This window comes from Dermacentor silvarum, chromosome 4, assembly GCF_013339745.2.
Source record: "Dermacentor silvarum isolate Dsil-2018 chromosome 4, BIME_Dsil_1.4, whole genome shotgun sequence".
NCBI lineage: Eukaryota > Metazoa > Arthropoda > Arachnida > Ixodida > Ixodidae > Dermacentor > Dermacentor silvarum.
In genome coordinates, this window is record NC_051157.2 from 152022240 (window position 1) to 152046676 (window position 24437).

General features: G+C 47.1%; 1 long non-coding RNA gene across 2 annotated transcripts; it reads left to right on the forward strand.

The window, feature by feature from the left end:
• Positions 1-20519: 20519 nt before the first annotated feature.
• On the forward strand, positions 20520-24069 carry LOC125945215 (uncharacterized). Of its 2 annotated transcripts, none has more exons than XR_007466700.1 (3): positions 20520-20572; positions 22766-22886; positions 23969-24069. It is a non-coding gene; the product is annotated as an uncharacterized LOC125945215 (long non-coding RNA). The 2 variants fall into 2 exon arrangements; XR_007466699.1 differs by lacking the exon at positions 20520-20572 and adding an exon at positions 21671-21729.
• The last annotated feature ends 368 nt before the right edge of the window (positions 24070-24437 follow it).

Below are 24437 nucleotides of genomic sequence, written 5' to 3' on the forward strand. Positions count from 1 at the left end.
GATTCATTATATTCCGTAACATGCCAGTCGATATTTTTCCAGCCAACTACTGCACACGTCTTCCATCCACGTGATTCAATCTAGCATGATTGGAGCACAGTGTGCTAGCGAAAACTCAGTTGCATTTCCGACAGCTAGAAGCAGTAATGGTCTCGTATTCGTGCGCAGTCGCCGAGGAGAGGTATGGCGCGCCGCCGTGAGCGCCATCTCGTTTCTCTAAAACTGCTCCGCGAAAAGAGTCAATAGTCTGCGTGGCCGCGCCATACGCACTACTGGCCGAAGTAAACCCCCTTCCCTCCCCTCCTCTTCTCTGGGTGCCTTGCGCGCGAGAGAAGACGGCGCACTTCCTTCCCGCTTTCCCTTCTCGCGCGTGTGACGTTGAATCTCCCTCTTCAGCTGACCCATGCACGCTTTCACTCCCACATGCAGCATATGGCACGCAGCACCGATGTTATTGACCTTTTACTTTAGACGGAACATCACGGAGACGGCGACGACAGAAATGCGCCTCGAGCGTTCATATAATTAATATCGCATTAAAACATGGTTGCTCGTAAATAACTTCGACAATGCGATCACGTGCCATAATTACTCTACATTGCGAGACAATTCATATTGTCACGAGCCTTGAGAAGTAGTCTTGAAGGCTTAATAAACCGTAGAGCAGCTGGCTCTGGGAAAACGCGTCGGTTGGGGCTGGCGCGAGCAGGGAAGGGGCGCCAGGTCGTCTTTGTTCTCTTGGGCTCAACCCACTCTTGCCCTATATCCCCCCTTCCGAACAAAAGCATCGCCTCGATGCTAAAAAAATAGGCGTAAGAAGGAAAAAGAAAGCAGCCAAGGCGAAAGTATGCCAATACAAGAACATTAACCTCACGCCGGCGCTGTCAATCAACGCTGAAGCCAGCTCACGAAGATAAATGAAAAGCAGAAACAAAGAAGGGCATGAGAGAAAAAAAAAATACCGAAAAGAAAGAAAGTTACGGATGCGCAATGCACGGCTTCATGCGCACAACATGAACTATGTCTGAGCTCGGTTGCCTTTGTGTCATACTCCGTGTCTGAGGTGTTGTGTCCGGAAAAACTTCGTAGTTTATGTCACTGACGCGGCGGAGCACTTTATACGGACCGAAATACCGGCTCAGCAGCTTTTCACAGAGGCCACGACGGCGAACGGTGGTCCACACCCAAAATTGGTCCCCGGGGTTGTAGGACACGTCCCTGTGGCGGATGTTGTAGCGTCGTGCGTCTGCCTGCTGCTTCTGGCCAATGTGCAGCCGCGCGAGCTGCCGAGCTCTGCAAATTAGAGATGGGCAAAACGGCTCACTTCCGTGAGCGGCTCGGAACGGCTCAGCTCACTGAAATTAACCGGTTCATTTGAACGGCTCACCGGTTCACTAAAACGTGTCACCTGTGTTATGCATATTCTATTGTTATCTGGCTTTGAAAAAAAAACGATATATGCATAATTTAATAACCGTGTTATTCGTATTTCGGCTATGTTTAGAGAATATTTTTACATATATTAAAAGCGTTAATTTTTAGTTGTAATGAAACTTTCTTTTCTGATATTGGGGATAAAATGCTTATGATACTGTGACAGGCAGAATGCGATCTACTTTTTTCAGGAAAAAAATATGTAACTTCATCGGCTTTACAGAAGCGTGTCTGTTTTTGTGGTACTTTAAAATCAACTTTTGTCAAAATAAAAACCCAAAATGATTGTACATTATGTTTCAACTTTATTCATTTATTCACATACGTACATTTACTATAATATGAGTAAGCTGTAACGCCATGCAAAATGAATGTAGAAATTATTTCTTGAAGTAATATACAAAAATCATACGATAGATCCACAAAACAGACGCACTTACCTCTCGTTTTTTTCTCTCTTTAGTACACGCGCGATACTGGCGATCATGCCATCATACGCCAGGACAAAAAAAAAGAAATGAAGTTCTATTACAACTCAACAGATCATTGGCCTCGTTTTAATGACGCACATGCTAATGATACATGCTCAGAAAATGCGCTGAAGTGAATGTCATAGGCGACATTTCATGACTACACTAATTAGCACAAATGAAGACCAGGACGTAAACTGTACGTTCACCTGTTGTCTTTAAAGACACAGAAGACCATCTTCGAAGTGTTATTGGACCAGCTCGCGATGTGCGATCGGTGAGAGTCGTGAGACATCGTTCGAACAGCAGCAGGCAACGAACGGTACCATCCTTTGCCAATTAAGACTTATTTACTTCTCCCCTCGGTGGCATCGGGTGCCACCTGTGGCATAGGACGCACAAAAAACCAAAGGGACTGCTGCTCACACCACACACTGCGAGCGACTACCAGTAGCGCAAGTCTGCCCACACCGGCAACCATTCGTCGGTCAGAAATCGAAACCTCGAAACCCAGCAGAAGACCCAGCTCTGACGGAACGGTTCGGCACGGTTCATTCAAGGAGAGCGAACCGGCTTCCTCACTCCGAAAGAAACGCCGCTAGCTTACTGAACTACGGCTCAATCGCTCTTCAAACGAGCGGCTCAAAAGATCCGGCTCGTTCCTGAGCGCTTTCTAGGAACGGTTCCTCACGCTCACTGAACGAGAGAGAGCCCAGCGGGCTTCCTCTCTCCGAAAGAGCCGCCGCTCACTTACTGAACCACAGCTCCCTCGCTCTTCAAAAGAGCTGCGCGCTCCTGAGCGCTCAGGAGCGAGCCGGATCTCTTGAAGAGCGAGGGAGCCGTGGCGAAAAGAGCGGCGCGTTCAGGAGCAAGCCGGATCTTTTGAGCAGCTCTTTTGAAGAGCCAGGGAGCCGTGGTTCAGTAAGTGAGCGGCGGTTCTTTCGTTCTTCAGCCGAAGGCGAGGGGGTGAAGGCGACTCTTGCGAGGAAGGGTGGGAGGGCAGTTGTTTTCTCGTACCGGTAATAGATGGCGCGGAAGTCGCACCCAGCAGAAGACGCGGCTCTGACGGAACGCATCGGCACGGCATCTGAACGCGAGAGAACCCGCTCCCTTTCTCCAAAAGAACCGCCGCTCATTTTTACTGAACCACCGCTCACTCGCTCTTTAAAAAACCGCTCATAAGATCTGGCTCGCTCCTGAGCGACCTATCTCTACTGCAAATTCCTCGGCGTCAGTTGTCAATGGGTTAGCGTCATGACACGGCAGCATAGCGTCCAACATCGTCTGGACTTCGCGACCGTAGAGAAGGCGAAAGAGTGTGCACGGCGGTGTTCTATTGCATGGCGGTGTTATACGCGAAAATCACGTAAGGCAAGATCCGATCCCATGTTTTGTGTTGGGCGTCGATGTACATTGCGAGCATGTCTGTGACCGTCTTACACAGTTCCTCGGTAGTCTGTTGGTCTGCGGATGATACGCGGTCGCCTTGCGATGCCTGGTGTTGCTTAATTCAAAAACTTCGTCCATAAGCTGCGCTGTGAATGCTGTCCCTCTGTCTGTTATTACAGTGGAGGGAGCACCGTGACGCAAGAGGATGTGGCGCATGAAGAATTGCGCTACCTCTGAGGCCGTGGCTCGTGGTATCGCCTGCGTCTCAGCATAGCATGTTAAATAATCAGTCGCGACAATCACCCATTTTCGGCCGTCGCCAGACAGAGGAAACGGTCCGAGAATATCCATGCCGGCCTGGTCGAAAGGCGTGTGAGGTGCTTCAATTGGCTGAAGTAAGCCAGCCGGTTTAACGCATGGTTTCTTGCGGCGCTGGCATACACGACAGCCTTTAACGTACGGTTTGACGCTTGCCGAAAGCCCGAGGCAATAGTACATTTCGCTTACTCTGGCGAGTGTTCGTGAAAAGCCTAAATGACCGGATGTCGGTTCGTCATGGCAAGCGAAGAGGACGTCGTCGCGCATGTTCCTTGGAACCACCAGGAGGTAAGCACGACTGGTCGAACGAGCATTCTTCTTATACAGCACGTTATCTCGCAGACAGAAGAACGTCATCAAGCCGGACAGATGGCGTGGTATGGTTGTGTCGCGGCCCTGAAAATGATCGATGATCCGTCGAATCTCAGCGTCGGCGCGCTGCCGCCTGCTCAAATCCGACGAACTAATAGGGCCCAGGAAGCCGTCATCGTCCTTTGTTTCCTGACTGGCAGGATCAATGGATGCGCGGAACAGCCTGTCAGCGTTTTCATGCTTACGGCAAGACTTATAAACGATGGTGATGTCAAATTCCTGTAACCGCAAGCTCCACCATGCCAGTTGTCCTGAAGGGTCGCGCATGCTTGCCAACCAACAGAGGGCATCGTGGTCCGTCACTTGTTTGAAGGGACGCCCATAGAGGTAGGGGCGAAACTTGATGATCGCCAACACGACCGCGGCACGGGACAGGGAGCGGCTGGCATATGCTATAAATCTTTCCACTCCATCTTGAAGCTAGACGAGCACTGCGCCAAGACCAATGCTATTGGCGTCGGTATGCTCATCAGTATCAGCATCACCATCAAAAGAAGGGCTGCTAACTGCAGGCGCTGTCGTAATTCAGCAAAAGCCGCCTGTTGCTCATTATGCCCCACAAATGGCATATCGTCCTTCGTAAGGCGAGTCAGAGGTGCCGCTATCTTCGAAAAGTCTTTAATAAACCGGCGATAGTAGGCGCACAAACCCAGGAAGCGCCGGACGGCCTTCGTATCGGCAGGAGCTGGAAACGCGGCCACAGCGGCAAGCTTGTCTGGGTCGGGTCGGACACCTTTGGCGCTTACTACACGCCCGCGGAACTTGAGCTCTTCATAACCGAAGTGGCACTTTTCGGGCTTAAGGGTGAGGTCTGCCAATCCGATGGCTTCTAGCACACTCCGTAGGTGGTGAAGATGCTGCTTGAATATTTCGGACAAGATGACCACATCATCTAGGTACACAAGACAGGCCTGCCACTTTAGTCCAATAAGGACAGTGTCCATCATTCGCTGGAATCGCTTTTGCCTGAACACAAGCCAAAAGGAAGCACTCTAAATTCATAGAGACCATCTGGAGCCACAAAGGCTGTTTTATCGCGGTCGTCTACCTCGATTTGCCTGTACCCGCTTTTTAAATCGAGAGAAGAAAACTAGTGGGCACGCCGTAGTCTATCTAACGAGTCGTCGATACGCGGCAGCGGGTACACGTCCTTTTAAGTGACGTTGTGGCGCTTGCGGTAGTCGACGCAGAAGCGTAGCGTTCCGTCTTTCTTTTTGACACGAACGACCGCAGACGACTACGGGCTGTTGGAAGGTTCTATGAAGCCATCGTCAAGCATCTCCCGGACTTGCGTATGTATGGCTCCGCGTTCTATTGCCGACACGCGGTAAGGCTGCTGGTGTATCGGGTGTGCGTCTTCGTACCTGATGATCCTGTGTTTAGTGATGGAAGACGGCGTACCTTGGATGAATGTGCGAAGGCAGGCCCTGAAGGTAGGTCCGCAAGAGCTTGCGCAGTGCTGTCTGGCTATCGGTGGAGAGTTCAAAATTGATGTTGAGATTGCCCAGAAACGTGTCTGCAGTCTCCACTTCTGACGTGAAACAGTTGTTAACAAAATCTACTGCGTCTGCAAACGTTAACGAAGTGCCGAGGAACAGGTGTCGGTGCTCATAGCTAATCTTGGTAACCGGCAATTGCGAATGACTAGCACGAAGCTGTATAACACTTCGAGCCACACAAACACCTTACTTCACTAGGTGTTCCAAGTTACATTCATGGACCGCTTCGCCATCGCATAAGCCACAGCATGTGACGTCGACGAGGACACTGGCTCGTGGAGGAAGCGTTACACTGTCTGCAGAAACACGAAGTAAGTCGTCGCGCCGTTGGCCCTCTTGCACGTCGATTGCTCGTTCGGCAGAAAAAGTGATACGACGCTCTTGCAGATAGATAATAGCGCCGCACTCCTGCAGCCCAAGAATAACGTCACGGGAGCATTCGCGTAAGGCAAGGCAGCTCGCTACGAATTCATTGAATTCATTGATTACAAATTCAGTAGATCCTGGAATCTCAACTCTATAGTCGTGCAGGCGCCCAGTGGAGTGACGACGTGGCCGCCAGATGTCCACATCTGCGAGTTATGCCAGGGCGTGATTACTATCTTCAGCTGCGTTGCTATTTTCCCGATTAGTATGGAGTAGCCTGCGCCGGTGTCCACTAAAGCACTAACGGCGTAACCTTCAATAATCACTGGTATATCGAGCGAAATCAGGTCGTCCCGTTCAGCTGCAGGTAATGTCAGGTCGGTATCTTTCCGTAACTGCGTCCGTTGGAGGACTTCAGCGCTTCGACCGTCAGCGACCTCGCCCCCAAAGATCGCCTCAGTTTGTCTTACCGGCGGGGACTGGGTGACCACTCGGGAGAATACCGCTAAGGCGGTGGTGAAAATCATCTCGGAGACAGTGATCGCGACTGCCGCCTGGAACGCGGTAGCAAGCGCTGCTGAGAGACGTAGTCCTGAATATCCTGGGGTCGCTGGCCGTATCAGGGCGGCGGCGAGTATGCGGAAAAGGCGCGAATCCCAAGGCGCCGGTTTGAGCACTCGCGGTACAAGTGGCCAGCTTCACCGCAGTGGAAGCACAGAGGCCGATCATCGGGTGTGCGTCAAACATCCGACTTCCGAGGGGGCGGGCGTCTTTCGTCGACGTAGTGAATCGCTTGCTGCGAACGGCAAGGTGTCACGGAGCGCCTGGTGCAGCTCGTCCTTGATAATGCTTGCTATGGAGCTTACGCTAGGGTGCGGTGTTACGGCGGCCTTTTGCAACTCTTTACGCACTACAGAGCAGATGAGTTCTCGCAGACAATCACCGTTGCTTCCCATGGCTGTGAAAATCTCAGCAGCAGACATGCTGTTCGCTTTCCGCTCATACAGGTTTGAGCGATGCAGAAGCATCTTTTCCATGGTCACGGCCTCGGACAAGAGCTCCGCGACCATCTTCGGTGGGCTCCGTACGAGGCCAGCGAAGAGTTGCTCCTTGACCCCACGCATCAGATTTTTATTTACATCATTAAGATGTTTAACAACCAACCACTTCGGGAGAGAGAGAAACAACTTTAATAAATCCGAAGCATTTCTTGGCGAACATTTGCCATTTTGACAGTATCTGTCTATCTATCTATCTAACTACTCGCCTACGTCTTGGTGTTCTCATGGTCATTTCGTTAACTTGGTATGTACCAAAATTGGCATAGTATGACAAGAGTGTATGACGAACATAAATGATAGGTGATGACATGAATGTTATGACGTGCGTGTCACATATGTCATGAAACAGCCGCCTACGTCTTGGTGCTCTCATGGCTGTTTTGTTAAGTTGGTAGGTAACAAAAATGACATAGCGTGACCACAGTATGAGGAACATAAATGATAAGTAATGACATGAAGGTCATGTCACGCGTGTCATCACCTCCCCATGGCTGCTACTACCGCCCGCACAATAGCAACCCCGCCTTCAGACCTGCTACACGGAACGTTTCTGGCAAGCGCCGCAAACGCACTGCACGCAATGTCTAGGCGCGGAGTCTTGCGAAGCTATCGCATATCTGGTATGGGGTTGCTAGGCAACGCAGTGACGTCATAGCTCGGCGCTATTTGCGGCTCGCGGAACAAATTACGGCCAGCCTAAATAGCTCCGCTGTTCAAAGATTACACTCAAAAACGATGTGGAAAAGGCTCGGATGTGGGCACTAAGTGAAGGAAACACTAAAGAATGATGGTAGAGGTCATAGTCATAAGCATGACTCAGCAAAAATGACAATTACTCAGCGAGAAATGATTAACACTCAAAAACCACTGAAATTGGTTCTGACGTTAATGCTACGTAAAGGAAACACTAAAGCATTATAGTAAAAGTCATATTCATGAGCATGACTCAGAAAAATGGTGACAATTACTCAGCAAAAAAAAAGATTACCACTCAAAAACAGCTGTATTTGGTTCGGAGGTGGGTACTAAGTGAAGGAAATACTAAATGATGATGGTAGAAGTCATAGTCATGACCATGACTCAGCGAAAATTGCAATGACTCAGCGAAAAAAGATGAACACTGAAAAACCAATGGAATAGTTCGGATGTGGTAATAAATGAAAGAACAGGCTAAAGGTTGACAGTCGAATTCATATTCATAAGCACTAGTAAGGTATTCGCCTTATGGTCTCTTAGGCGTAGCTGAAGGGACTCCTGAGGACTCCTGACACCTATGACATGCGCGTCATGTGGGTCATGAAACATCCGCCTTATACCTGGTGCTCTCATGGTCGTTTCGTTAACTTGGAAGGCTCCGCGCACATTGCTTCGCATCCGCAGTGTGCTGCACACTGTGCAGTGTGCAACACACTCCGCGCGACCGATGCACCGGACAGAGCACCCACTCATCAAGGACAGATACATCAAATGCGCACGATCGTCACGCGCGCACGCAAGTGTGCCAGAGTGCCGCATATATCGTCATTCCATTTGGCCCTCCGCCTGGCGCAAGTGCGCTATTGAACTAATATTTTCTCGAAGCGCGTCACAAAACTTGTAAAGTACGACTTACACACAACCTGCAGACACGATAGCATCGGATTGTACTTTGAGTAAACGAGAAAACATAAATCGCTTACGCGAAAAGTCAAAATTACACTAGCTCTGGAGCCGAAACTTTTTCTTTGTCGACTCGACGGTGTACACGCATGGGTGCAGAAAGGTTTCCGGGGTAGCCACCCTTACGAAAATGTCAGATATGGTCCGATATGAAAAAGGCCATATATGGGCATATTAAAAATTGGGCAGATATGGTCATATATGGCATATAAGGGCCATATATGGCCATATCTGCCCAATTGTGAATATCCCCATATATTGAATATTTACCCTTCTTCGAAGAGCTAGAGAAAAAAATGTTGCAGTGGCTTAGCTCGGCTATGCCAGGATATACGTAGCGTTAGCAAAGGTTCAGCTGATTATTCTTAGCTTTCCTGGTTGTCTAGATTGTCAAGGATTAGCTTGATTGTGATGCTTACTGCTGCTCCAATGACACACACAAACGCCAGTCAGAAGCTCAGCGGCTCCAGCCCAGTGTCAGACGGCGACTGCACAGCGAGCGCGCGCCGGCGCCAGTGCGTCTACCACGGCTACGACGTCACTCCTCTGGAATACGCAGACCGGCGGCGGTGAGTCGCGCGTGGCGGCGGCGGAGTGCGCGAGAGGTGCCGGCTCCGGTGGCTCCGGTGCGCAAGCCGTGTGACATCACTGATCCTTGCGCATGCGCAGCACGGCTCTTGATGTGCCACGCGAAACGGGCTTGGCTAGGCCAGTGTAGCTAACGCTACAAAAGAAGAAGCCAACTGCAAGGCACGCGAGAGCACGGACGCACGGAGAAGACGACAAAGTGGAAGAAAGGGACAGCGTCCGCGATGGACAGTATTCGATTCAATTACTGTACGTAATGTAAATACAGTTGTGTTTCATCATAGGCCGTGACCATTTATTCTATATTCTGGTGCCGAAACCCCCCGGGAGTGCTCGCTGGGACTCTACACGCCTGGAGTGCTCATCGGGAACATTGAAAGCTAAGACAGCACGTCGCAGGGACAGCGGAAACCTCTTCCGAAAGCCAGCCGGTACGACCGAACTGGACCATCCGCCGTTACCCTTCGCCGTGATAAGACATCTACTGAGCATTCATCTGAGAAGGTGAGCGATGTCCCCATGCCTGAAACACAAGATGAACCGCCTCAAGGTCCTTAAAGAAAAGCGAACGGCACGACGCCAGATCAATACGCGGCTCATCAATGAAGCGAAAGCCGTGATTGAAAGCGCTGACAGTGCAAATATTTCCTCTTTGATCGAACGACTACACGCAAATAATGAGGACTTGGACAAGCTTAACGCCGATCTCGAAGAAGCTATCCCTGAGGACGAGTTCGCGACAGAATTTGAAACTGTGTTGACTTATCAAGATGCTGCGCGAAGAATGCTGGGGGAGCTGAAGGCTCGGGAGTGGCTACTCCGTCAAAATCAGTGTTCTACGACTGCCTCTTCCGCAGCTGCAGGTTCATCAAATGCACTCGATGATCGCGCCCCGCGCAAATCAATCAAGCTACCAATTCTACAGTTGCAGACATTCGACGGACAGCTTTGTCAGTGGCCTGCTTTTTGGGTGCAATTAAAGGCGTCTGTGCATGAAAACGAAAAGCTCACGAAAGGAGAACGATTTGAATATCTGAAGAATCTTCTGAGCGGTACAGCAGCAGCTTCAATTTCTGGTCTACAAGCGACAGGCGAGTGCTACGACGACTCCAGCGAAATTCTAAAGAGTCGTTTTGGCGATAAGCGTCGCAATGTGCAGGAGCATCTACGCCGTCTGCGCACACTACCAGCAGTTGCTTCCTCAGAAGATGTATACAATCTTCGAAGGCTATTGGATTATGTGCAGTGCCATATCAGAGGCCTGAAAGGTCTAAACGTCAGTCCTGCCAGCTATGCAACTATGATGACGGACATTCTAATGAAGGCATTGCCAGCAGACATTGTCATTGGCTATTACCGAAAAGAAGCCAGTTTAAAGTCATCACCGTCTGCTATCGACAGTTCAGGCTCTGTACAACAGCAAGGTGCAACGACAGCGACAGCCGACGAGGAGTTGCAAGAACTCTTGACCTATCTTCGCGTGGAAGTTGAAAGCCGAGAAAGAAGTGGAGTTTATGACTTTAAAGGAAAGAAATGCGCTAAACCACCCGAGGAGAGAAGAAACTTGCACTCCAGCTTACCAACAGCAGCTGTCCTGCAATCTTCCTCGAAAGTTAAAGACAAGGACTGTCTCTTCTGTGGGTCTTCAAAGCACTCAACTCCAGTTTGTGACAGCGTCATGAACCATGAAGAAAAGTTGAAGAAATTTGCTACAGAGAACCGATGTTATCGATGCACCGTGAGAGGACATCTTGCCACGAACTGTCATCGAAAAATCAAGTGTGGACCATGCGGAGGAAGACACGTCACCTCAATGTGCGATCCCAAGTGGAAACCTAAGAAGACGGAACAAGAAAGACCCTGTAACCGCGAACAGTCTTCATACCAGCTCTCGTTCGTTCGTGGATGCTGAGGTTTTAATGCACAGATTTTGGGCATGAATTATCGGACAAAATCAGAGGGCCTACATTCGTGGAATTGTAGACAGCGGAAGCCAGTGCACGTTCATTCGTGAACACGTATCCAAGACACTTGGCTTGAAAGAACTGGGATCGGTGAATTTACAGCTAAATACGTTTGGACAGACAAGCTCGGTTAACATCCAACATCGCATTGTCGAACTAAAACTTCGCAGTCAGTATGACAATCGGGAATACCTGGTACAGGCCATTGAAGTTCCGTTCGTCTGCAAGGATGTTGTTCAAGTACCACTCGAGCATGACTTTGTTACAACCATTGAAAGCGACGGACACCTCATTGCAGATAAGCTGTTGTTACCAGGCATGGCGGCTGTTCCTGGTATTAGCCTTTTAATTGGTGCTGACCAGCTACGGCAATTCATGTCCGGAGAAATGAAACGATGCCTTTGCCAGGCAGACTTGGTGGCGCTGGGTTCTGCATTTGGCTGGATGTTACAAGGACCACTTTCGTTCAACACCTCTTTGGAAGCAGCACTCAACGCATGCGTATTGCGAGTAAATGCATCTACCGACTCTATCGACGATCTACTTCGAAAGTCCTGGGAGTTAGAGAGCATTGGGATTACGCCAGTCGACAACACTCCAAATATTAAGGAACCTAATATGGTGCTAGGAAAATTTGATCACGATATCGCCTTCATCAACGGTCACTACCAAGTTGCCCTACCGTGAAAAGAAAGCTGTGGACAACTAGACGATAATCTATTGCAAGCACGGAAGTGACTGATGTGTCTCGGAAAGAAAATGAAGAGCAATCCAGAGTTTGCCATAGAATATGATACCACCATCATGAACTATATGAAAATGGGTCACGCCGAGAGAGTACCTAGCCAAATTGAGGCGCAGCCCTCTAAGGTCTACTACATGCCGCATCACGCTGTTGTGCGAAGCGAGTCTACAACTACTCGAGTACTAGTAGTTTTTGACGCATCCTCTCACGATCCTGATTCATCGTCCCTCAATGACCATCTCGAGAAAGGACCAAAGCGACTAGCCGAATTGGTTGCTCTTTTCATACGTTTTCGTATGAACCGTATTGTTCTGACGGCGGACATGGAGAAAGCCTTTCTCCAGATTAGCGTACAATTGGAAGACAGAGATGCGTTGAGATTCCTATGGTTCAAGCATATACCCTCTAGGAGAAAACCAGGTCCTGAAATCCGTGGCCTAGTGGTAGAACGCCCGCCTCGGCTGCGGGAGGCTGTGGGTTCGATTCCCACCGCCGCCGGGCACCCACTGGTTCAAAAGGGTACAAGCGTACCCCGGCCTGGCGTTCGGCTGCCTTCAGGGGTGATGCGCTTGGGAAAGGAGCCTGCGCCCTGAATTCCCGTCGAAACCAACGTGAGCACGGAAATAAAGTGGTGTGACACATGACAAGGGTGGCTTTTGGAACTCGCTTTGAAACAAGCTTTGAAAAGGAACAGCTGAATCGCAATTCAGACCTGAGAATGCTTCATCCTTTTCTCGACATGGCAGGAAGATTGCGTGTAAGTGGACGACTGCAATTCTCACAGGAAGCGGAAGAAGTTAAACATCCTATTTTGTTGCCTCCGCTTCACCAAATGACAAAACTTGTCATAAGAGACTGCCATAACCGTACACTCCACGGTGGTCTGCTAGATACCCTTGCCGAGCTTAGGGAGAAATTTTGGGTACCCCGCGGAAGACAAACTGTAAAGAAAGTCATCAGAGGATGCAACGCTTGCATCAAGACAAGCTTAAAGTCCAGCAGCGCACCTGTTGCACCATTACCAAGTGAACGAGTACGCCGATCTGATCCTTTTCAAGCGGTTGGAATCGATTTTGCTGGACCTCTATATATGAAACACAGTACGTCGAAGGTCTAAATAGTGTTATTTACTTGTGCCGTTACAAGAGCAGTACACCTTGAATTAACCACCGGACTGTCAGCAGAAAGTTTCCTGCTCACGTTTCGGCGATTTTTATTGCGTCGTGGATTGCCTGACGTAATATACACCGACAACGCGCAGGCTTTCAAGAAAGCGTCAATGAAATCGCCTCCTTGGCAAGAGTATTGTTCAGTGGAGAGCTACAAGACTATTGCTCTCAAAGAAGAATAGAATGGAAGTTCATTGCAGAAAGAGCTGCATGGTGGGGCGGCTTCTGGGAGAGATTGATAAGAACTGTGAAAACCAGCCTCCGGAAGATCCTTGGCAAGGCAAACCGACGGAATTAACGACGGTATTGTATGAGGTAGAGGCAGTAGTAAACTCCAGGCCCCTCACTTACTTGTCAAAGTCACCAGCAGAAGTGGAAATACTTACTCCGGCTCATTTCTTAACCGGTAAACGACTAACAAGGCTTCCTTACCACAACGAAGATGTCCATACGCCAAGGTCAAGATCTACGGTCACAAGAAAGTGGCTTGATCGCAAGCAGTTACTGGAGCACTTTGGGAGAAGATGGAGCAGAGAATATCTTCTTAGCTTGTGCTCAGCACACTATGCCAATGTTCAAGCTTCGAACAATCTGAAAGCTCGTGATCTTGTGCTTCTTTACGAAGAAAATGCACCGCGACAACTATGGAAGACGGGACGAATCCAAGAAGTACATCGAGGATGTGATGAAAATATCAGAACCTGTTCGTTGAAGCTTCCAAACGGCTCTGTAATACGCCGACCCGTCCAACTTTTGTACCCAATTGAACTTTCTTCGCTCTAACAGACTCAAACTGCGCGCCTTTCCGGGATGCGGAGGATATTGAATATTTACCCTTCTTCGAAGAGCTAGAGAAAAAGAAGAAGACAACTGCAAGGCACGCGGGAGCACGGACGCACGGAGAAGACGACAAAGTGGAAGAAAGAGACAGCGTCCGCCATGGACAGCATTCGATTCAATTACTGTACGTAATGTAAATACAGTTGTGTTTCATCATAGGCCGTGACCATTTATTCTATACCATATATGGCCCCCTTATATGTTATATATGGCCATATCTGCCCAATTTTTAATATGTCCATATATGGGACCCTTATGTGCTATATATGGCCATATCTGCCAAATCTTTAATATGCGACCTTTCGCCCATAGAAAGGTCCCATATATGGGACCTTTCTATATAAGGCCACTTTTAAAGTTTTAGTATGTCCATATATGGGAGAGGGGGCGCTCTTATATACATGTATATGGTGATATTTGGAAATTCAATAAATTAAAATCTGGGTTTTTACATGCGAAAACCACAATTTTATGATGAGGCACACGCTAGTGATCGGGGCATTCCGAATTATTTTAACTCCCTGTGGTTTTTTAATGTGCACCCAATGCATATGGCACACAGGCATCTAGTGCATTTCACTCCCATCAAAATGCTGCCGCGCCCGGGATTCAATCCTGAGATTTTAGTTCAGTAGAGCAACGTACGTACGCCTTAGCCACTACGGCGGGTCGGGAATTTTATATTAATATCTCCAGTAAAACATTCCAACCAGCTATCAGCTTACATGTCTGCTGGCTAACCCTAATTTCAGACCTTGATGGTCTACTAGCCAATCGGCATACAAGTTTACAGGTCTACAAGCCTACAAGTCTACTACCTGTCTACTACCTATTCTACTGTTTGTCGGTATGCCATTGTACCGGAGACCACTGTTCAAATGTGTATTGTTTATTGAATTGATGAATTCTGACTGTGATTGCATTACAGTCTTGCAGTCTTAATTAGAATATATTCAGTGCCTTTGAACACTAGAGTATGCCAGTCGGCACTTATGATGGCTCACTGCATAAATATGCTCACCATTCCATCCAAAACTTCAGGTCATGGTATGTGTGTGATGTGTAAATCGCATTTATAACATCTGAAAGCAATATGAACAGAGATAAAACTTTATTGCAAAGTTCCCTACTACAGCACATTACCCAATTTCTGCAAGGGGTACCAGTGCACTGCTTTCAGTCTCTTTTCCATAACTTCCTTTGACATGGTGTCGTCCGCGTTGTGAAAACAGATTCACAAACAAATGAGCCATTATTGCCATACGACAGAAAACTAAGTACAATACTTGTTGTGTTGATTAATACACTGAGAAATGAGGAATTGAGCGTAAACATTATTAAAGGACCAACGGGTGGTGAAAGCAGTACAAGTAATATTTATGACTGTTTTGAAGCTGGCTTTGTGGCTAGTGAAGGGCCAATTGGAAGCAAATGCATATTTTCGAGTAATTGTAGGCCAGGCACATCAAGCTGTTTTCATTACACAGATTCCTATTGAATAGCACCAATAATCCCAACATAGGCCTTACTGCATACCTGCTTGGTTAATTAATAATAGTACGCACCGTAAGTATGCACGTTACGAAAATTCACATATTTTACCCTCTCCCACACAATGACCACACTTGCAACTCAGCACTGCAACCGGTGGCCTGGTTTTGACTTCGACTGATGATAATGGCCAGCTGCGGATGCCAGTGGCAGTACCAGCACTGGAGCTATCTAGTGCTATATGCACAAAGCTAGTATTTTCCGTTTTTTTTGTCAGTCTAGACAGGTCATGCCGCGCATGCATGGAGTGATCAGACTGCTAGCGTGCCACGTAAGGTCGCAAGCTAGCTACAGCACCCACTTCAAGCTCAAAGCATTTCAACATGCTTTGTAGAATGGCAGTCGTTAATTGAGAAGGCACTTTCGCGTCAGCAAAGTACACATCTGCCGTTAGAGACGGCCGCATGAAAAGCTGAATGCTACCAGCAAGGCAAGCAGGAATTTCCGCTGACCCAAGACTGATTTTTACCCGCAAGTTGAAGTAGCAGTGCTTTATAGCTCAGAAGCCTCTGGACAGCTGTGCTGTGTAAATTTAAATGATACAGAAGGAGGCTCGCCGACTTACAAAGAAGCAGGGCATTCCAACTACAAACTTCAATGCAAGCAGCGACTGGATGATGTGCTTCATGTGGCGGCATGGGCTTCATGAGTGTGCTGTGTAAATTTAAATGATCCAGAAGGAGGCTTGCTGACTTACAAGGAAGCAGGGCATTCCAACTACAAACTTCACGCAAGCAGCGACTGGATGATGTACTTCATGTGGCGGCATGGGCTTCATTAGAACATGTCAGCAGCTGCCTTCTACATACAAAGAATCACAGCACTATTTGTGATCATTCCCTGACACCAGGAGGCAAGTTTAAAAGGCTGCCAGTGGAACTGTTGTGTCCATTGGTCCTAGAGGCACAGAACATGATTTCTGATGACACAGTCATCAAAAGCTTCAAGAGAACTGGCATCTGAAGCTCCACTGACACCACTGAGGACCACCTACTATGGGACGACACTACTGAAGTTTAAGAAACTGGAGGGCAAGCCAGGAGTGCATATTTCTCAAGCTTAAATTCTTATTTTAAATGTGTGTTTTCAAGGTTCGAAAATAAGACATGTCCATTCTTGTAAGTTACACCTTTGTTTGATTCTTTGGTAGCTGGCTTTTCGACACAATCTTAGTGCGCCGTAGATTAGGCTGAACTAGGTGGCTGTGGAAATTAACTTAAGATTTTACCCTGCATATATCATAGCCACCCACTTTCTGTCATTTTCTTAAGTGTTTAAAATAGGAATAAACAAACGCATAAAAATACCTAGTGCGTATGCTAATTCCACAAGAAGTATGCTGCAAAGTATCAGCAGGACTGGTATACTGTAGTGATTCCTTTCCCTTCATTCTATATTCCATTCTTATCATCCACTGCACATAGCCAGCCAATCATGATAATGTAGGCAGAATGCTACCCTTACAACACACAAGACAATTCCAATAGAATAATTACACTATCCCAGCCCTAGATGCTTTCATAAAGTGTTTATGTAGCACATGGGCATCATACATGAGCTAAATATTCATATATCTGTCCACAATATTTTATAAATGCTGTAACCACAAGGACGTTTTCACATACACTGAAAAGTTTTCACAGCTGAAGTCACGATAATGTTAAATTTGTTTAAATACATTGAGACCTCTGACCAAATATTAATGGCAAATCGACAATAGAATGGATTTCCATAATACATTAGAGGGAATGTGGGTGGCCAGCTTCAAACTTTAGCGTCATGCGACATTAGCATAACTGCAGCATGAATGCATCCTGTGATGTATCCAAGTTTTTGTGATTGAGCCTACTTCAGCAAGTTGTCTGGGGGGGATGTATGAGCTGAAGCAAGAGGCCAGAACAGGGACTGCTTGCACGAAGCCATTTACACTAATGGGCAAACTTACCAAGCAGTGGAAAGGTACTTCAGGCTTCTAAGTTCAATGCGCTGTGTCCGGGAGCGCCTGAGGCAAACATATAGTCGAGCTTTCAAGCGACCTTTTACTATTGGCCTACTCATTCACATAGGGTCACAACACAAGTAGCTGCCTGTCTCCAGTGGTTGAATCTTTCCCAAGAGAATTTTTTGCCCTGCTACTTTGGTGAGCGCATCAGCTTACAGTTTGTCTTGTCAAAATGGCTCCCGCTACTTCACATGTAGAGTATATTTGTTTGATTGCCCTTGTTGTAGATTGCCCGCCTCGGCCGCAGGAGGTCGTAGGTTCAATTTCTACCGCTGCACGGCGCCCACTGATTCAAATGGACACAAGTGTACCCCAGCATGGCGTTCGGCTTTCTTTAGGGAGAGGAGCCTGTGCTCTAAATACCAGTCAAAACCCTCATGAGCACAAAAAGAAGTAGGTCTGGGCCATTCCCAATAGTGGCAAATTCCCATGTGGTGCCCCAAATTCCCTTTCCAAGCGCTGAGGTCCCATAATGGCCAAGCACCAGGTGTAGTGCAAAGACCTTATGAGTGTTGTTTATGTGTGTGAACTGCTTGAAAACTCTTGAAGACTGTGAATGAAGGAAGAAGAAACAGAAGAAGGCGAGCCAGGCGCAGCTTGCGTGCTTGGCAGTGTTCAGAAAAGAAACAATAGAGAAGTAAGAAGAGAGGTGGTTGCCAAACGGGCAGAGGGGGCTAGCGACTTAGAAGACGAAGAACCAGTGCAGTGTTTCGGGAGCTCCTGCCGCGGTACTAGAGGCAGCCCTGAGGACAACGCGCCTGCCTGTCGGTGCAGACACAGAGTGGCGCCTGGCGTGACGCCGTTTGGAGCAGGCCTGGCTGTAGCCTGCTCGTAGCCGCCTGTTGGAGCATCTTTAGGCTGTGTCCGGGGTGAGGCCTACCGAGGTCTTTGCTTTGAAGCCGCCTCTTGCTCGAGGTGGCACGCGAGGTTGTGGCGGTGGAAGCAACCCGCCCCACAGCCGTTCGAGTCCTCGGGCCACGGTAATGCAGCCGTCGCCTGCCTCATCTGATGACCATTGCCGTCATCCTGCCTTGGCTGGCCTTCCACGACGGTCATCGTCCCTTGGCTCGCCTCCAACGGAAATCGCCATGTCGCAATGGAAATCGTCATGTCGCAAATCGCAATGTCTCACTCTTTCGTCCCATGAAGAAGGGTAAAAAAAGGACACCGACCACTGAAAGAATGCAAGAAAAGACGTTTCGGCTCCCGTGACGGGAGCCTTGTTCACAATCTGTTGTTCAGATTGTCAACAAGGCTACAGATCGTGAACAAGGCTCCCGTCACGGGAGCCGCAACGTCTTTTATTGCATTCTTTCAGTGGTCGGTGTCCTTCTTTTACCCTTCTTCATGATGCCTCCCGACCCGACGGGCTTCCGTCAAAACCTCGACTTTTTTCGTCCCATGTTCTGCAATGTGGATTTTCCTTGACCATGTCTGTTGACAGCTCGCATGTTTAAGCGATAGCTGGTTTTCTGTGTTAAGAAATACCAGGATTTGTCACACTGTATTATGACCATTAGCAAATCTCAAAAAAAAAAAGATTGGCTACTAAACAGAGCATATCAACGAGTTAACAAGTTCCGTGGATGCACTCAACAGTGCCGATTGTAAATGTAGTTCTGTGACGTAAAATTTTATTTTGAGGGTTTATGTGCCAAAACCGAGATCTTATTATGAGATACACGCTAATGGGAAACTGTAGTTTAATTTTCAGCAGCTCGAGTTGTTTAACGTGCCCGGAATTCACGGTGCACGAGCGGTTTTGCATTCTGCCCCCATTGGAATGCGGCCGCCGCGGTTGTAATCGTACCCGTGACCTCGAGTTCAGAAGCACAATGCCACAGCCACTGGGCTACCGCGGTTCGTTCCGTTCCGCGACCAGAAAGAAATATCAGCGTACACTACACAGCTTTTGAGCCCCCTTAGAAATATAATAACAAAAAGTCGCAGTTTCCCCGAAAGACGTAACTTTGATAGCTATAGCAATGTATTAAACAACTGCACGAAGCAAGATTCGTAGTTTCATCGGCTGTATAAATTGCAGTAAACATTCGTTTACTAATTACATTAGCAAGCATGAGGTCACACGCGCACGTGCTAACATAAACAGATCTCACTCAATTGATCGCGAACTCTTGCTGTCACAGCAATGGCGTGATGAGCGCAAAGAGAGGGGACCAAACGCTTCTGCTGCCTCTTTCCTCCAACGCGTCTCCGAAACTTTAAATTACGCTACCTCGGCTCACCCCGCTTTTGGACCCATCGGAGATTACCTCTAACAGGGCGAGTGTGGCGCAATACCGGTTTCAGAGCAACGACAGGCGGAGACGCGCGCTAAACCAACGCCTCCCTTCCCCCGGCTTTCGCGCGTGTTATCACGTTTCATTGCGCGCCCATCAAGCCACTATCCATCGCGGCTCACCCTCGAACACTTGCTCTCACGCGCGGAGTCAACGGCGCGGCTCACCCTCACTTGCTCGCACGCGCGCAGTCAACGGCGCGGGATAGCATCTTATCACACTTGGACTTCATACGTAAGCTCACGGCAACGCCAACCGATAAATTTCACCGGTTGTGTCCATATAATCACTATCAAAAATAAACGGGAATAGTTCTACCTTGTTTAAATTCATGGCTCTTTCATTCGTGAACATTATTTACGTGAAGCAAAATTATCAGTGAGCAAAACATTTTTTTTCAGCGCGAGGGAAGAAAACCGAAACTAGTTTATGATTTTTGCGGCCCTAAAGTGATCCAAAGTCGAAGCCATCCAAAGCCCGGCGCCATTTTGTAGTTGTGTTGCAATATGCACGCGCGTGCTCGCTGTCGTCGTTGAACGGCCCTGAAAGCGCTGCGTTAGCGGCGAGTGCAACCGAACATTACGGCAAGTTACGATGGGAACTTCTTTCCGTGCTTCTTGATTGCGACGACAAGAACGGCCAGCAGTAGCGTGTCGCCGATTTCGTCTTGGCCGACAGCGAACAAGTATTGCTCGCCGGACCGTGGCTATCACCCGAAGTGTTGCGGTCTGCACTGCGTCGTCTTTCATTGTGATGTGAGAGATCGTAACTCACAGAGACTGCCGGATGCATACGAAAGCCTACCAGCAGGGAGTGACTGTGCCATTTTTCTCTTAACGTCTCAGGTGAGTGTATCAGCTTTTGTTCCGAGATTTCAAACGGCGCGTACTCGGCCCTTCCGGTTTGGCTACATTTTGCGCGACGTTTCTCTTGGCACGACGTTTCTCTTGGCAGTTGCAGACGGGTCCTAGGAATGCGCGCGGAGACTATTATTACTCGATTTTCTATTTTGTGTCTTGTGTTTTGTGAAAGAAATGGTTCTTTGATTTGTATTTTTATGTGAGTATATTGGTATTTGTATATTTGGCAAGCAGAAATGAGTTCATTGCAAAGTTATACATCCCAATGAGCTGCATATGAACCCAAACAAGTTAATCCTGTCTTGGCTATTGTACGTATAACAATACAGCCATAGTACTTACATAGCACTGGTGCTAACATATCGGGCAGAAACTTGGAGTTTAACAAAGAAGCTAGAGATCAAGTTCAGGACCGCACAAAGAGCGATGGAACGAAAAATCTTAGGACTAACGTTAAGAGACAGGAAGAGAGTGGTGTGGATCAGAGAACAAACGGGGATAGCCGATATTCTAGTTGACATTAAGCGGAAGAATTGGAGCTGGGCAGGCCATGTAATGCGTAGCATGGATAACCGGTGGACCATTAGGGTTACAGAATGGATACCAAGAGAAGGGAAGCGCAGTCGAGGTCGGCAGAAAACCAGATGGGATGATGAAGTTAGGAAATTTGCAGGCGCAAGTTGGAATACGCTAGCGCAAGGCAGGGGTAATTGGAGATCGCAGGGAGAGGCCTTCGTCCTGCAGTGGACATAAAATAGGCTGATGATGATGATGATCACGTGCATAGCAAGTACATACAGCTGTAGTTGGCTTAATCGCTGTAGGATATTTTGTTGTAAAAGTAGAATTCTGTGTACTATTTTACTGCTGCCATGCAGAAATACTTTTTTTCTTGTGCCAAGTAACACTGACAGCGTTGAATGAAATTTAATGAGGTATGGTGTATTCTACTAATTTAATTTTTAAAAATTTCGTCTGTCATGTATCAGAGATTAGTTTACCTTGTAGAAACAATGTTGTGTTATCTCTTACGCTACTGCCGTTGTCCTGCATATTTTGTAATTTTGAAATGTATTTTATTTTAGGTATTAAAGAAGCAGCAACAGCCACAGAAAGTAGCCATCTTATCCAGCACGTTATGGGTGAGAAATTGTAGCAGGCACTTTGGCATATCTCCTTAGCAGTATGATGCAATTTATTGTAATTTTTTTTGTCCTCGTTCCTGCCTTATTCATTTTAGTATTGTGCAAATGGTAATACGTTAACATAGAGACAGAGTAATCACTCAAGGGCGAGACATGGCTGGAGGAGACAAGACACATAAGCCTCCTTTGTCCGTGTATGAATGTTGCGCAGTTACTCTGTCCTCGTCTACCAACAAGCTAAAACTTCTCGTCGGGTACGATTACTAATTCTCTGTTATTACAATTTCATCAACGCAACAATGAAAGAACATATGTACACACACAGTAACACAAGAGACTTCAAATGATGAAGAGTCATCGAACAAAGAGTATGGAGCCAATGTTTCGACAAGGAGAATAAGACAACGTGTTGTCGCACGTTGTCAGTCAGCGTGTTGGCTCCAGTGACATTTCTCGTTCTACCACAATTTACCGTTAAAAGGAACCATTATTGCTCTTGCTGAAGTATTATGCATTATGTAATAAAAATTGGCAGGGTGAAATGTCAAGAATGTGAAAGTTTTTCTGTATTCTAATGCTAGAGCCAAGACAGGCAGAGAAACAAGAATAAGATTTAGAGAAGCACTTTGTTAGCACTACCCAGTTGGCCAGCTTGATTCGCAGCTTACACTTTATTGCATTAATGGCCATAGAAATTAGTAAATAAATTAGCTTGATTTACTTTTGTCAAGAGATGCTCAACTTGAATTAAGGCAGGTTAAAAAATATACGATGACATTTTAAGATGGCAGGCTTGCAGTTGATTAGCACACCACTTGGTGGCATGAGCTCAGGTTCGGGTTGCACACTCTTTTTCGTCTTTGCTGGCATTTTCATAAACATAACTTCGGCTTCGTTATTGTTGGGGTTCTAGTGTTGTAGGAGCTAACTGTTTACCTTTATTTGTATTAGTAACCACGTTACATGGACAACTGCTGCATTTTGTAAATTACGACATGGTAGGACTTGACACATTTGTGCAAATTTGTTGCAGGTAGAACTTGGCGGCTCCTGCTCCTGCCTTCCACCACCACCCTGTCCCGACTGCTTCCACTAGAGAGTTGGCAACCTTAGTGATGATGCCAAGCAGTCCGATGGCAGACGGCAAGATGCAGGTAAATACATGCAATCCAGCAGTGTCTTGACTGAAGCAGCCTGTAGCCACTCAGCAATGAATTAACCTTGAAGTAGTTCCACTATTCCACGTCCCTCTATTGGTGCAGCCATGCCCAAGTCCACGCAATTTGTTTTAGCTGCCAAAAGGCTATGTGGATTAGACGAACCACGATGCACATTTTGATAATAGTGGAAACCACTTATAGAATTTTTTTCTTGCTTAGAGCTAATAAAGCTTTACCAATTTGAAAGCAATAGAGTGTGCTCTCAGAAGTGATATTTCGCATACTTTTACTAGGACCGCCTCATTGTTAAACCTGCGGATAAACATACCCCAAAACTGAGTTTTCTACGAGTTCATCCTCATCTTTGTGCGTTTCTGCATGATATATATTTCTGAAACCATTGTGCGTACACAGTACATGTCCTGACCACTTGGATCACGTTAGTTTACAGCTTTTGCTAGAAGCCATTTCCCTGAAAATAAAAATAGTTCATTTTGCCCATTTTTAACGGCCCATTATAAACTGATGATCAAGGAAAACAATTTTAGGTGTAAGGCCTCTTCATTCTCCAGAGAAAAATTTGTTCTGCTCTCACATTGAAGAAACCGGTATCTTGGCTATGCCTTTCGGTGCCTTAGAACAAAATTCACATCGAACTTACACCAGTAAAAAATGTTTCACCTGGAAATATTTACAAAATCATAATTTGCCTGATATTGAAGGGCCTCCAATTTTTCAAAAGGAAATCCGAAATGGTCGAGGGCTAGGTTGGGGGGGGGGGGGACAGTTGGCATACAATAGCCTTCTTACAGAAATGGGGCATATGGAGGGCCAAGTAACATACACTTGACATTACGTTAAGGTGAAATTATTGATTCACACAAGCCAAAATGACAAGCATTGCATCTTATAAGTAGTTCCTTACATTTATTTATACTTTTTGCACATTTATTTACCTTCAGTCAGGTGATCTGTAGTCTGTTTTCATTATCTGCTATGTGTAGATGGTAAGATTCAGATTTGTCCTATGGTGAAGAATATTTTGGTGTTTATAGATGTAGGCTTCTGTTTTTCAGGTTGCTGCGAAATTTTACCCGAGCTGGGCCACACACTTGAGCCAGGCCTCTTGGAAAGGATGCCATAATCAGACTCCACGCGTCGATGTCAGAGGATGCCAAGGATCAAGGCAACCTGTTGTGCCCCACTATTCAATGTTTGGTGACCCTTCTACGTGTTTCACCTATTTCGCAGCTGTACCTCGTCTGCCATCTATCCAAACAGCATCGCCAGCTGTGCCCACTTGTTGAACCATGGACAAATATTGGCATGGAGTGTTCCCTGGGCTTCATGTTCTATTTGCTCTTCAGGATTCTTGGCAAATACTGTTATAAGTTACATGTTTTTAATACCGACTTCTTAATATTTCCTTTCTCTTGGAATTCTTAACATCTCCTGCTATTATATCTGTATGTATGCCCAGTTTCTCGTAGTTATTTTGTACTTGTGTATGTAATTGATAGGTTCTTAACTCTTGTAATGCGTAAG